This window comes from Nasonia vitripennis (assembly GCF_009193385.2).
Source record: "Nasonia vitripennis strain AsymCx chromosome 1 unlocalized genomic scaffold, Nvit_psr_1.1 chr1_random0006, whole genome shotgun sequence".
In the NCBI taxonomy this organism is placed as follows: Eukaryota; Metazoa; Arthropoda; class Insecta; order Hymenoptera; family Pteromalidae; genus Nasonia; species Nasonia vitripennis.
The window spans coordinates 998,553-1,011,897 of NW_022279593.1; the positions used below are offsets into that span (position 1 = coordinate 998,553).

The 13,345-nt window shown below is 39.5% G+C and overlaps 1 protein-coding gene across 25 annotated transcripts in view; it reads right to left on the reverse strand.

The window, feature by feature from the left end:
- Positions 1-13,345, reverse strand: part of Dop2 (dopamine receptor type D2) — a 572,837-nt gene that overhangs the window by 539,881 nt on the left and 19,611 nt on the right. For 24 of the 25 annotated variants that reach the window (XR_004227947.1, XR_004227940.1, XR_004227951.1 and 21 more), the window contains 1 exon segment: positions 4,577-4,787. The gene's annotated coding sequence lies outside the window, so the exon portion shown is untranslated. 25 annotated transcript variants of the gene reach the window in all.

A 13,345-nucleotide genomic window follows, 5' to 3' on the forward strand; every position in this document is an offset into this window, starting at 1 on the left:
TACAGGATAGGGGAAGAAACCCCAAATATAAATCAGTCATAGACAGTGAGTTAATTAAAACGCTGCCCCAAGCGGGTCAAGCTTTACAACCCACTCCCGACGTTGGTTCCGATCGGGTGAAAGCCCCGGTGGCCGACGCAGGCTGCATGGATGTTGGGGGGAGCCAATTAACTCAAACAAGACAGGAGATTATAGAGGTACCCACTCGGCCCTCAAAAGAAGAGAAGCCTCAAGTAACGCATCACGATGTGATGGAGTCATAAACAGGGGAATGCACGAGGTATGGTCTAAACTTCAGACAGCAGATCGTGCGGAAGAAGAGTTGGTGGACAAGATTCAGAACCACCTGGACAAGATGGATGCTAAAGTAGGTCCAGCCAATAACATTCACAAGAGTGTTAAGGATGACATGAGGAAGGTCATGTCTTTCTAGAAACGGCTCATCAGCGTAAGAGAAACGTCGAGCAAGACCAAGTCTAGCTTTGGACTGATAATGTCAAATAGCTCACGGACCTCGCTGACCTCAGAAGAAAAACGGGAGGTAGAAACGCCAAGGAAGAGGAAGGAACGGTCTCCTACACAGAAGGAGACCATTAAGAAAAGAAAAGGAGAGGAACAGACGCCAAAGCATGGCTAGAGTGCGCCACTAGCGACGACTTCCAGCACTACTCAGTGCCCACCGCCCACAACAGGGACATTACCACCCTGGCAGAGGGTGGAAGCAAGGAAGAAAAAGAAGAAAAAGGAAAAAGAAAATCTAAGCCGCCAAGGGCAAGACCAACCCGACCGGAGGCTCTAATAATAAAAGCTACCGACGGGAAGTCCTACGCTGATATCTTGCGAAAGATGAAAGCAGACCTAAAACTGAAGATGCTAGGGGATAGCATAAATAGAATACGCAAAACGGCGGTTGGTGACCTACTTTTGGAACTCCAACGCACATCGGAAGGGAAGGCAACGGAACTTCGACAAGCGGTGCAAGAAGTGCTAGAACAGGGTGTCACCGTAAGAACCCTGTAAGATGTAGAGGTCTTTGAAGTAAAGGATCTTGATGTTTTAACCACTAAGGAGGACATCGTGGAAGCGCTACGGAGGTAGTTTCAAGATTGCGGCTCAAATGCAGTAAAGAAAACGGCAGTAAAGTCTGTGCGCAAGGCATATGGCGATACGCAGACAACGGTCATTCAAATGCCAGCAAAAATGGCTTAGCAGATGATCGCAAAGCAGAAAATCAGGATAGGCTGGGTAGTATTCAGAATATGAGAGATAAAGCGGAATGCACGTCCACTTTGCTGCTATAAATGTCTAGGATTTGGACATATCGGCAAAAACTGCAAAGTAACACAGGATCGAAGTAACCACTGTTACACGTGTGGAGTCGAAGGACATAATGCAAGAGATTGTAAAAACAAACCGCGCTGCGTTCTCTGCCAACAAAGAGGAGCAACAGAGAAAAGTGACCATGCTACTGGTAGCTGCCCAGTATACTGACACATGCCCAGTATACCGAGCGACAGTAGAGAAGTTGAAGAAACGAAGATAATGAAGATAGTGCAGTTGAACTTGAATCACTGCGAGACAGCACAGGATTTACTTAACGTACGTTCATGAGACGGAGGTCGACGTAGCCATTATATGTGAACCATACAGGGCTCTGGACGAGACATCGTGGGAAACAGACGACACTGGCAGAGCAGCGATCTAGGCATGTGGGAACATGACATTCCAGGAAAAAATGTTGACCAGCGAGGAAGGATTTGTTCGTGCAAAGATAGCAGGAATACACGTATACAGCTGCTATGCTTCGCCTAACGCACCGATCGAACAGTTCGAGCGGCAGTTAGATCGACTCGTGCAGGATATTGCGGGAAGTAAGCCAGTAATTATCGCAGGCGATTTTAACGCATGGGCCGTAGAGTGGGACAGTCAAAGGACATACTAAAGAGGACGAGTACTGCTAGAAGCATCTGCCCTCCTGGACTTGGTGTTAGTTAATCAGGGTAGCACTAACACCTTTAGAAGAAGAGACGCAGGATCTATTGTAGACCTGACCTTTGTTAGTAGTTACCTTATTGGCTCAATTGACAAATGGACCGTAAGTGAACACTACACAAATAGTGATCACCAGGCCATAATAATGGAGGTAAGAAAATCAGAGCAGAGACCCAGCGCGAGTACAAGGACCAACAGTGTCGGTTGGAAAATGAAGGATTATGATAAGGAGATGTTCCTGCTGGCACTGGATGAATTGCAACTCTCGGGGATAGCGAACAGCAAGGCGGAATAGGTGATGGATAATATCACACGAGCCTGTGACGTGGCCATGCCGAGAAGAGTGCCAAATTGTAGACGACTACCTGTATATTGGTGGGACAAAGAGGTTGAGAGTGCGCGCAGCGTATGTCACCGGACCAGAAGAAGAGAACAACGGGCAAGAAAGAAATACTATAAATCGGAAGAGGCCAGGAAATAGTAGATGCCCGCAGACAAGAAATGAAGGACGCTAAGAGGAAGCTTAAGAAGACAATCCGCGAAAACAAGCGACGGTACCTTAAAGAACTACAGGATGAGGTCGAACAGGACCCTTGGGGTCGACCTTACAAAATAGTAATGAAGAAGATTAAAGGAAGCTACGTACCCACTCCAAAATGCCCGGAACATTGCACCGGGTAGTGACCACACTGTTCCCCAGGCAACTGAAAGAGCCAACAGTCATCGAAAGAGGTGCAAATGAAGAGGCTGTTCCACCGATCACAATTAAGGAATTGTTAGCCGCCTGCAGAAGGATAGGAAACAACAAGGCTCCAGGGCCGGATGGCATTCCCAATATTGCATTAAAGCATGCTATTCATGCTCATCCAGAGGTCTTCGTAGACTTGTACAATGCATGTCTGGAAGAGGAAACATTCTCCACAAATTGGAGGAAACAGCGTCTGGTGCTACTGCCAAAAGGAAAGAAGCTACCCCAGGATTCCTCATCATACAGACCGCTCTGCATGTTGGACACCCCAGGTAAGATCCTGGAACGCATAATCTGCGTCAGAATAGATCATTTTATAGAAGGAAAAGGTAGATTAGCGAAACACCAATATGGCTTTAGGAAGAATCGTTCAACCCTGGACGCAGTTAGCCTAGTGATCGACACGGCGCAAACAGCGATAGAGGGGAAAAGATGGAAGGGAGGAAAGAAGAAGTACTGCGCCATAGTTACATTGGATGTCAAAAATGCATTCAATTCGGCCAAATGGAGTAAAATACACGAAGCACACCGGAAACAGGATGTACCCTTATATATAAGAAGAATGATGCCCGACTATTTGAAGGACCGAATCCTATTATATGGCACGGAGGACGGTTTCAAGACCTATAAAGTTACAGGAGGCGTACCCCAAGGATCAGTGCTTGGCCCACCGACGTGGAACATCATGTACGATGGGGTACTAAGACTACAATAACCTGAAGGAGCAACAGTCGTGGGCTTCGATGACGATAAAGCAGTAGTGGTAGTAGCGAAACATAAAGAAGAGGTGACAGAAATAGCGGAAGAGGCGACCCGTATAATAGATGAATGGCTTACGGAGACGGGTCTGGAACTATCCAGCCACAAAACAGAAGTTATTCTTATCTCTAGTAGGAAGAAGATGGAGGAAATTGAACTGACGGTAGATGGACATGAGATAGTTTCTCAACCAACCATCAAGTACTTGGGCATCACCATCGATGCATGACTAACTTTCAAACAACATCTAGAAATAGTCAGCGATAAAGCAGCAAAAGTCGGCGCTGCTCTATCACGATTGATGCCAAATGTAAGAGGACTACTCAGAAGCGAAGGTTACTCTTAGCCAGTGTAACCACATCGATTATGCTATATGGAGCCCTAATATGGGCAGATGCGATGCAGGTGAAGTCGTATGCCCGATTGCTCACCTCTGTGTACAAACGAAGTGCACTAGGAGTGGCGTCCGCTTACCGTACAATGAATAATTTTGGAAGTTCTGTTTTATATAAAATCCTACCACAAATATTAATCTTTTCTCTAATGGGTAACGCGAATGATATTTCATTAGTACTCATTGTATAAACTGTCTCGTGATTTCGTGAAATTATTTTTGTAGCTACTCCTCCATATAATATGTCATACTTATTTTTGAAACAACTATCAGTATTTATTACTGACCAAAACGTATGGCTAGCCTGTATATCAATACAATGCTGCTCCGAGAAATTACATACTGTCCCTGAACTTAATCTTCCCAGTCTTTCCCAGTCCCTGTACTAAAACATCACTCCATGAACCAAAACTATCCGAATATGCTGCACCTGTGCATTTATTTTCTTTAATACTTCCCGCAAGTTCGATTCCTGTTGATTTGGTTGAGTTTACTTTCAAATTAGCTATAGTATGAAAATTATCATATTTGAATATTCCCGTTTCATGGATTGATTTACAATTATCATGGCTTATATCATAAATATATTCTTGTACGCCTTGTTCTACCGCACCTATATGGCTGAACATTCCGCAATGATATATCGTACGCTTAATTTCTATATTACATTGTATTACTCTTACTTTTTTTTTAATTCTGCCAATTGTAGTAGTTGTATGGTGACGTTTGTCGCGTTTACATCTTCTTGATGGAAATCGCACTCCCCGGAATCAAGTAGAGGGTACGTGGTGATGATTGGATCAGATGCCCTGCAATCGAATCCTACTATAGCTTTACTTGTTTTAAGAATTGCGAAAATTGAAATAATTTCAGAAATCATTGTGTCCAAGTTTCCTAGAAAGAAAACTATTTTAGAATCATGTATGGCAACGGCTTAACTTATTTACATGAACAGTTTTTGGTTTTTCGTTATAATTTATAGTTACATTACTATTTTCATTGACTTTTATTATTTCGTATGGCCTCAGGTTATGATTCTTTTTGAATTTACCCGGTTTTGGTTCTCTTATTAACCATACCTTATCGCGAATTTTTAGTTCTATTGGATTTACGTAACGATCATAATATTCTTTCGATTTCATTTTTGAATTAATCAAATTTTCTCGAGCAATCATTGTAATTTCTTTTAATTTCGTTACTCAATTTTCCAGACAACCATTAAAAGTAGGCAATTGTTCATTTTTCTTTAATGGTTCACTAGATGGAAGTCTAGCTGGATAACCAAAAACTAGTTCATGTAGTGTAAATGTATGGCTAGTATGGACGCTAGTATTATAATTAAATTAAGCCAATTTCAATAATTCGTCCCACTCCATTTTCTTTGAAGAAAAGTTCTTTAGATATTCGCACAGCGGATGATGTGCTCTTTCTAACGAGCTATTTGACTAAGGTGAAAACGCCGTGGTTTCTTCCTTTTTGAATTTGAATCTTCGAGCTATTTGTTTTAATAATTTACTTGTAAAGTTTGCTCCTCCCGTGAGTACAAGTTTAGGTGATCCAAAAGTGCATATAAATTTTTTTATTAGAGCATCTGCTACTGATTCTACCATTTGATCAAGCAAAGATACAAATACTATAAATTTTGTTAATTGATCTTGTATAGATAAAATATATTTATTGTTATTTTTAGTAACATTTACCGGTCCGACTATGTTCATAGAAATGTTATCAAATGTTTTTAAAGGCGTGTCGGTAATAATCATAGGTTGTTTAGTTTTTATTCTTTTAACCTTATTTCTTTGACACTCCTCACATCTTTGTGTCCGTTTTTGAATATCTACTTTTAAATTTTCCCAATAATATTTATCTTTAATCCTATTATACGTTCTATTAATACCAGAGTGTCCCCCTATTTTAGTCGCGTGTAACATTTGAAATATTTTATATCTGTTATCAATTTCTATATAAACTATATTATTTAAACAAATAATAACTCTAATATTCGTATCGTTAAAAATATCTTTTAAAATTTCTTCAATTTCCTCCCAACTTATATTTGTTATTTTTATATCTTTCAATATACTAAATATCGTATGATTCTTTTGCAAACATATAGTTCTTAATAATTTAAATAAATTAATAAGCTTTGTTTTAATTGTTATTGCCGATTCAGCTGTATTTAAACATAATACAAAAATGTTGTTCTTTCCTTTTCTTCGTTTACGTGTTTTATCTTCAACTTTTTTTATTGATTTTTGTCTTTTGTTCAATTACGATTTTAATTTTATCTTCATTGGTCAATTCTTGGCTAATTTGATTCTCTTCTCACTTTTTCTGAGCTCTAGTTATAACACATATTCCAACTTCCGCCACTGGATTTCGTGACAATGCATCTGCATTCGTATTTTGCTTTCCAGCTTTATATGCAATTTTATACTCATAGTCTAACAATTTTAATCTGTATCTTTGTACTCTTTCATTATTATCTGCCGATTTTAACCATACTTGTGATCTGTTACAATCACATATTTATTACCATAGATATAACTCTTGAAAGTTTTTATGGCATACATAATTGCCAAAGCCTCTTTCTCATACGTTGCATATTTCATTTCAGATGGTTGCAATAATCTAGATGCACAAGCTATAGGTCTGTATTTGCCTATTTTGTCTTGAGAAATAACACATCCCAGGGCGTATTGACTTGCGTCACTTGTTATTATGAATGGTTTGTCGAACTGTGGGTATTGTAAAACTGGTGCAGAACATAATATATTTACTAGTTTATCAAAAGCTGTCTTTTGTTCTTCTTTCCAAATAAACGGTCTATCTTTTTGTAATAATATTGTTAATGGCTTTGTAATACCGGCAAGGTTTTTTATAAATCTTCTATAATAGTTAGCAAATCCTAAGAATTGTCTTACTCTCTTTACATGTTTAGGCATAGGAAACCTTTTGACGGCTTCTATTTTCTTTTCATCCGGCCTTATCCCAGCTTCGCTAATTATATGCGCTAAAAAAAATCTTCTGTACCAAATTCACATTTTTCTGGTTCTAATTTTATTCCTGTTGCTAACAATGCTTCTGCTATTAGATTAAATTTTTCATTCAATTCTTCCGTTGAATCTTCAAAAATAATAATATCGTCAATATAATTGTAGTATATTTTATTAATGTATTCGGCTAGGACTGTATTTATCACTCGCTGAAATGTCCTAACAGAGTTCTTGAGACCGAACGGTAAAACAAGAAATTCAAATCTTCCCAACGGCTGTACACTAAACGCAGTTTTTTCTATATCTGAAGGTCTCATTTTTACTATTCCTTTTAATTTCCTATAAGATTTAAAATTTCGTTAAAATTTGGAAGTAAATAAGGGTCCGCTATAGTGACCTGATTTAGTGCCCTGTAGTCAATCACTAACCTGTATCTCTTCTCTCCCGTTACAAGTTCTTTCTTTGGCACGACTAATGCCAGTGCATTGAATGGGCTTTTTGTATTTTGGATTGCTTTATTTATGACTGATTTCTTTGTTTCACTGATGGCAATCTCTGTCTTTTTGTGCTGTAATGGAAACTGCTTTACATAAATAGGTTTATCTGTTGTTGAATTTATTTCATGTTGTTCCACTTTACACGTTACTTCGTTCTTAGTTCACCTCCTTCGATCCAGAACACATCTGGATATTTATTTGTGATTCGTTCCATTCTTTCTTGAATCCTCTTACCACCATTTTTTCTGTAATTTCTTTCGTAATACTTTCTGCCTATAGTTGTCTGCCAAGTTTGTCCACTAATTGAGCTCCTTCAGGAATATAGTCAATATCGAATGATATATATTGATATTATTTTCCATCAAATTTTTCTTCGGCTTTTGACAATTTTTCTCCAGTTTCTTTCATTGTTGTTAATATGTCCTTGAAATCAGATTCTTCTGCTTTTGCATAGAGTTCTTGCGAGTTTTGCTCCTCTTGCAATCCTACGTTAATGTTATGTATGAAATTTTTAATATACTTTTTATCGAATTCCGAAAATTTTCTGACTTGTTTTCCTCTTTGTTATTTTCGTTTATTATTTCCGCTTAAGTATCATTACTAACTTCATATTCGTTAGTTATTGTATTCAAGACTGTTTTCACATCATCATAAAAAGTATTTTCTATGACTATTTCACTTTTTTCGAAATCTTTTGTATTGTCGAAATTGTCTGCCTCTTGCTCCATGCTCTCATTTACACTGCTTTGCTTATTACTTTGATGAGTTATATTTTCTTTACATTTATTTTCAGTTTTACTCTCGCTCCACTTATTTTCTTTTAAGCCTTCATATATATATCATTTTTATCAATGATTTCTTTTAAAATTCTATTAAGAAATTTGTTTTGATCGTTATTTACTTTTGCATTCTGATCCTTGTTTTGTACTTGCTCCATATACGTGTATATCTTCTTAATTGTTCCACTTTGTAGTTTTAATTTTATATCATTTATGTCTAAATATCCTCCATCTAAACGTAATTTACTTTCTCTGACTAATTTAATTCCTAAAATGCTATCGTACGGAATGGCAAATTCCTCTGGTGCTACATGGAAATCAAAATATTTTCAATTCAAAATAATTAAATAACTATTCCCAAAGTTTTTATATGCTTGCTCGTTATCCCTGTCAACAATATTTGTTTATCTTGTAATTGCACCGTCGAAGAAATTTGCCCTAATTTAATTATATTTATCTGTGCGCCACTATCAACGAGCAAGCTGCATGATTTTATTGTATACGGATTCGTAATCTTGACATATTCTAATCTATCATATAATTTTATATAATATACTTCTAGTTTCTTAATATTTGTAACGTTCACTTCGTTATCGCATTTCTCCGACTTCTCTGTATTTGAGACATTTTGTTCATAGGAATCACTAGTTTTTATTGAATTTGCTGTGTCATTTGTTTCGAGTGCATTAGCTTTATTATTTCTCGTCCACTCGTCCCGAATAGGCTTTACTCGTTTCCCACACGATTCATTTGCTGATTCTGCAATTTAAGGCATTCCTCTACCGTGTGGTTCATATTTTTGCAATAGCTACAAAATTTATTTGCTCTCAATTCCAGTGATTTGATTCCTTGACAACGTTCTACTGTGTGTCACTCTTCTTTACAATAACTGCAATTTTTCCGCCTTCGAGCCATATTTTCTAAATTTTTTGCACTCTTGTATCGAATGTCCTCTCACTTTACAATACTCGCAACTTATCGGTTTCCAATAAGGATTATTTGAATTTCTGTTCTGGTTATTATAATTGTTGTTCTTTCTATATTTACCATTATAGTAGTTGTGACTTTGATTTTTATATGAGGCGTTGGAATTATTCGTAGCTTTTTGCTGAGCCATTAATTTGAGGCAGTATTTTCCTGAATGACCTTTTTCGTTGCAAATCTGGCATTGGATACCCTGTTGACATTTTTTTGTTCTATGTTGTGCTATTAATATTTTAGCTTCTTCAGATTGTTCAGCTTCATGATCATTTTTATTACAAATTGCACACATTAAAAATTTTCTATCCATTATTATTGGACAGTATTTCAACACATGTCCCCGTTGGTTACATCTTTTATATGTTACATCTGGGCAATCTTTTATTGTATGAGTTGTGCCATTGCAGAATTCACACGTTTCTACTTTGTTTTCCTTGATTTTTACAATTATCAGGGTCATGTCTGCTGTCTTCATGTATTCTGTGACTGTTCGCAGAACCAAATGCAGCGTGAAGAACTCGAATGTTATCTCCAGTCCAGAGCGACACCGAAGTCAATGATGACATCTATGTTGACGTCGGAGGATAGTTGGTACGCATTAAACAACTACGTAAGGACCGTTCTTAAGAAGGTTAGAAATGATAAAAAGAATAGAAGGGAAGGACATGGCGAAATAGCTGAGTAAAACTGTTACTAGACGAAGGTCACTAGGTAATAGATACAAAACGCTTCTCAGACTGATGCAGAGGAATGTAGGTCATAGAGTTGAGCTCTCACTCCCCTGCCCGATGCAGAGAAACGTAGAAGCTAGGGTTAAGTACCTCTAAGTGCTCCTCAGATCGATGCTGAGGAATGTAGGTAACTGAGTTGATCCAAGACTCCCTTACCCGATGCAGAGGAACGTAGGTGTTGATGCAGAGTCTATCTAGAGGATGACCGGTCGATGCTGCTCAAAGTAGACGACCGGACGATGCTGCAGGAAGCAGACAGCTAGAAGATGCATAATAAAGAAGACGTGTTTGATCCTAAGCCCCTAATCACCTTGGTGGATAGGGGATGCATGGACATGTCAAACTTCGAAAGAGAAGCCAACTAACGTTCGACAAAGTGTGAGAGTGAGTGTGTGATGAAGTATGTTATTGAATGTGTTCACTGCCCACTGGTTGTTCCTCGAGACGTGAGACACACACGAGTTACACGGGGTATCATTTTATGTACGGATATCTGTTTGTTACAGTATCTGTGTTTACGGGCTTATCTTATTAATTAGTGCGGATCTCTATTTGCGATTGTAAAAGGTCTAACTAGAATATAGAGTCGTTCGATCACCCACGTATTTTGATTGTTCCGAACCACCCTCTCTCTTTACCGTTTTTAGGGCTGCAGGAATTTCTGTGCAATTTTCTAGAGAAAGGTTATATATATACTTGGATTTGTTGGTATAACAAGACTACCCATGGGCATAGCCAAAGGATCCTGCATTGACAATGTATTTATAAAACCAATAATATTAAACTCTAAAATCTTGCCCGGGGTTTCCAGCATGCAGAGTGGTCGGTATGAGGCAGCTTCTACAGGTGGCTTATCTCTTTTTGGTAGTAGCACCAGGCGTTGCTTCTTCCAGTTCTTAGAAAACGTCCCTTTTTCAAGACATGAATTGTACAAGTCTACAAAGACATTGGGGCGTGCCTGTACAGCTTGTTTCGATGCAATATTGGGTATGCCATCCAGGCCTGGAGCCTTGTTGTTCCCGATTCTTTTGTATGCAGCCAGTAATTCCTCTGTGGTGATTGTTGGAATGATTTCGTCATTTGCCTCCGCTACAGAAATAGCTTCCAGTTGAAGGGGGAACAGTGTGGTTACAATACAATCCAGCAATTCCGGGCTCTTAGAAGGGGGGATCTAACCTCCCTTTATCTTCTTCATTTCATTATCACTTGGTACGGTCGCTCCTAGGGATCCAGCTAAACCTCGTCCTGTAACTCTTTTAGGCACCGTCGTTTATTTTCTCGGATTTTTTCTTGAGTATCCGTTTAGCGTCCCTCATTTCTTTATTAAGGGCGTCTACTATTTTTCTACCACGACCAGTCTTGTAGTATTTGTTCCGAGCCCGCTGTTTCCGTCTTCTGGTTCGATGACACTCTTTGCGGGCTGCGGCAATTTCTTTATCCCACCAGTTTACTGGCAGTCTTATATTGTTAGGAGCCCTCCTTGGCAACGTTGCGTCTCAGGCTCGGGTAATATTTCCCATTACCTGCTTGACCTTATCATTCGCAGATCCAGACAGCTGCATTTCTTCTAGAGCCAGCAAGAATGTCTCCATGTCATAATCCTTCGTTTTCCAACCGAATCTTTTTGTCGTTGCCCTCCCGTTAGATATCTGTTTTGATATTCTTATCTCCATTATTATCGCTTTGTGGTCACTATTTGTGTAATGATCGCTCACCATCCACGATCTAATTAAGCCAATCAGGCAGCTGCTGGCAAACGTGAGATCTATAATGGACTCTGCGTCTCCTCTTTAAAATGTGTAAGATCATTCCTGGTTAACTAAGACCAAGTCGAGGAGGGCAAATGCTTCCAATAGTTGCTCGTCCTCTTTTGTTCGTCCTTTGGCTGCCCCACTTTACTGCCCAGGCATTTAAATCACCTGCTATCAGTACCGGTTTTCTTCCTACAGCATCATGTACTATCCGGTCCAACAGTTGTCTGAATTATTCCATCGACGTTTAAGGAGAAGCATAGCAGCTGTAAATGTGTACGCCCGAGACCTGAGCGCGTACGAATCCTTCAATACGTCTCATCATTTTTTCCTAGAAAACAACATCTCTGCATGACCATATTGCCGCTTTACCAGTACTGTCCAATTCCCTCAATGGTTTGTCCAGGTCTCTGTATTGTTCACAGACGATGGCTATGTCGAATTCTGTCTCGCGAACATACTGGCTCAGTAGGTCCTGTGCAGTCGCGCAGTGATTCATATTCAACTGCACTATTTTCATTTTCTTCGTCTGACAGTGGCTTCTACTGCAGCTCGGTAAACTGGGCATGCATAGCTACCAGCTGCGTGATCACTTTTCCCACCTATGCCTCCTTTACAGAGTACACAGTTGGGTTGATTCTTACACTCCTTTGCTTTGTGCCCATCTTTTCCACATTTAAAGCAAAGCTTACTTTTATCTTTAGTTACTGTGCAGTTTCTACCGATGTGGCAAAAATCTAGACATTTATAACACTTGAGCGACTCGTTTTTTCGGTTAGCTATCCGGATCCTACAGTCAACACATTCTATTCTGATCTTCTGTATCTTAGTGATCTTAGCCGTTATCTGAGCTGGTACCCGTATCACTGCAATCTGCGTGTCACCATACGTCTTTCGCAGAGATCTTATCGTAGAGACTTCTATGATGTTCTCTTCGCCAATTTCCTTCTGTAGTGCTTCTAGTACCTCTTCTTTTGAGGTAAGCATGTCCAGATCTCTTACTTCAATGGTTTCTTCTTCGTGGAGTGCTTTTATTGTGGCGCCTTCCACTAGTACCGCTTTAACTCCTTCTTGGAAGTCCGAAGTTTTGACTTCTCTTGTGCGTTTAAGCTCTATTAGAAGATCTCCTGCAACTGTTCTGCGTATTTTATTTACGCTATTTCCCAGTGTGTTAAGTGACGGAGCCGCTTTTATTTTTGACAAAATGTCTGCATATCTCTTTCCTTCTGCAGCCTTGATGATTAGAGCATCCGGTTTGGGAGGTCGAGCCCGCTTCGGTTTATCCTTGCTGGTCCTATTCTGGTTTGTAATGCCAGGGACACTTTTATCCTCTTTGCTTGCCTTTTCTTCCTTTTTCTTCGACTTTCTTGGGATGACTTCCTGCCACGCTGCCTTTTTAGGTTGATTATCCGCTCCTTTATTTCCTCCATTTCTATCCTGTGGAGTAGTTGGGGCTTCCTTTGTTGTACCCGCCATCCGAGATCTGAGACTCGGGGTTGTCTGGGTTTCCCTCCCCTGAGTTCCCGGGCGCTGGCATCTCTGTAAGTTATCTTCTGCCATGCAGAGATTCTCATAGCTCGCTCTTATGATTCGGGCAAGATATTTAATTTGCTTGTGCACATTGTGCCTGTCCTTGACATTATCCACCAGTTCATCGATTCTGCTACCAAGGCGATGCAAGTGCGCATTCCTTTGCGTTCTGCATACAGCTCTCTTA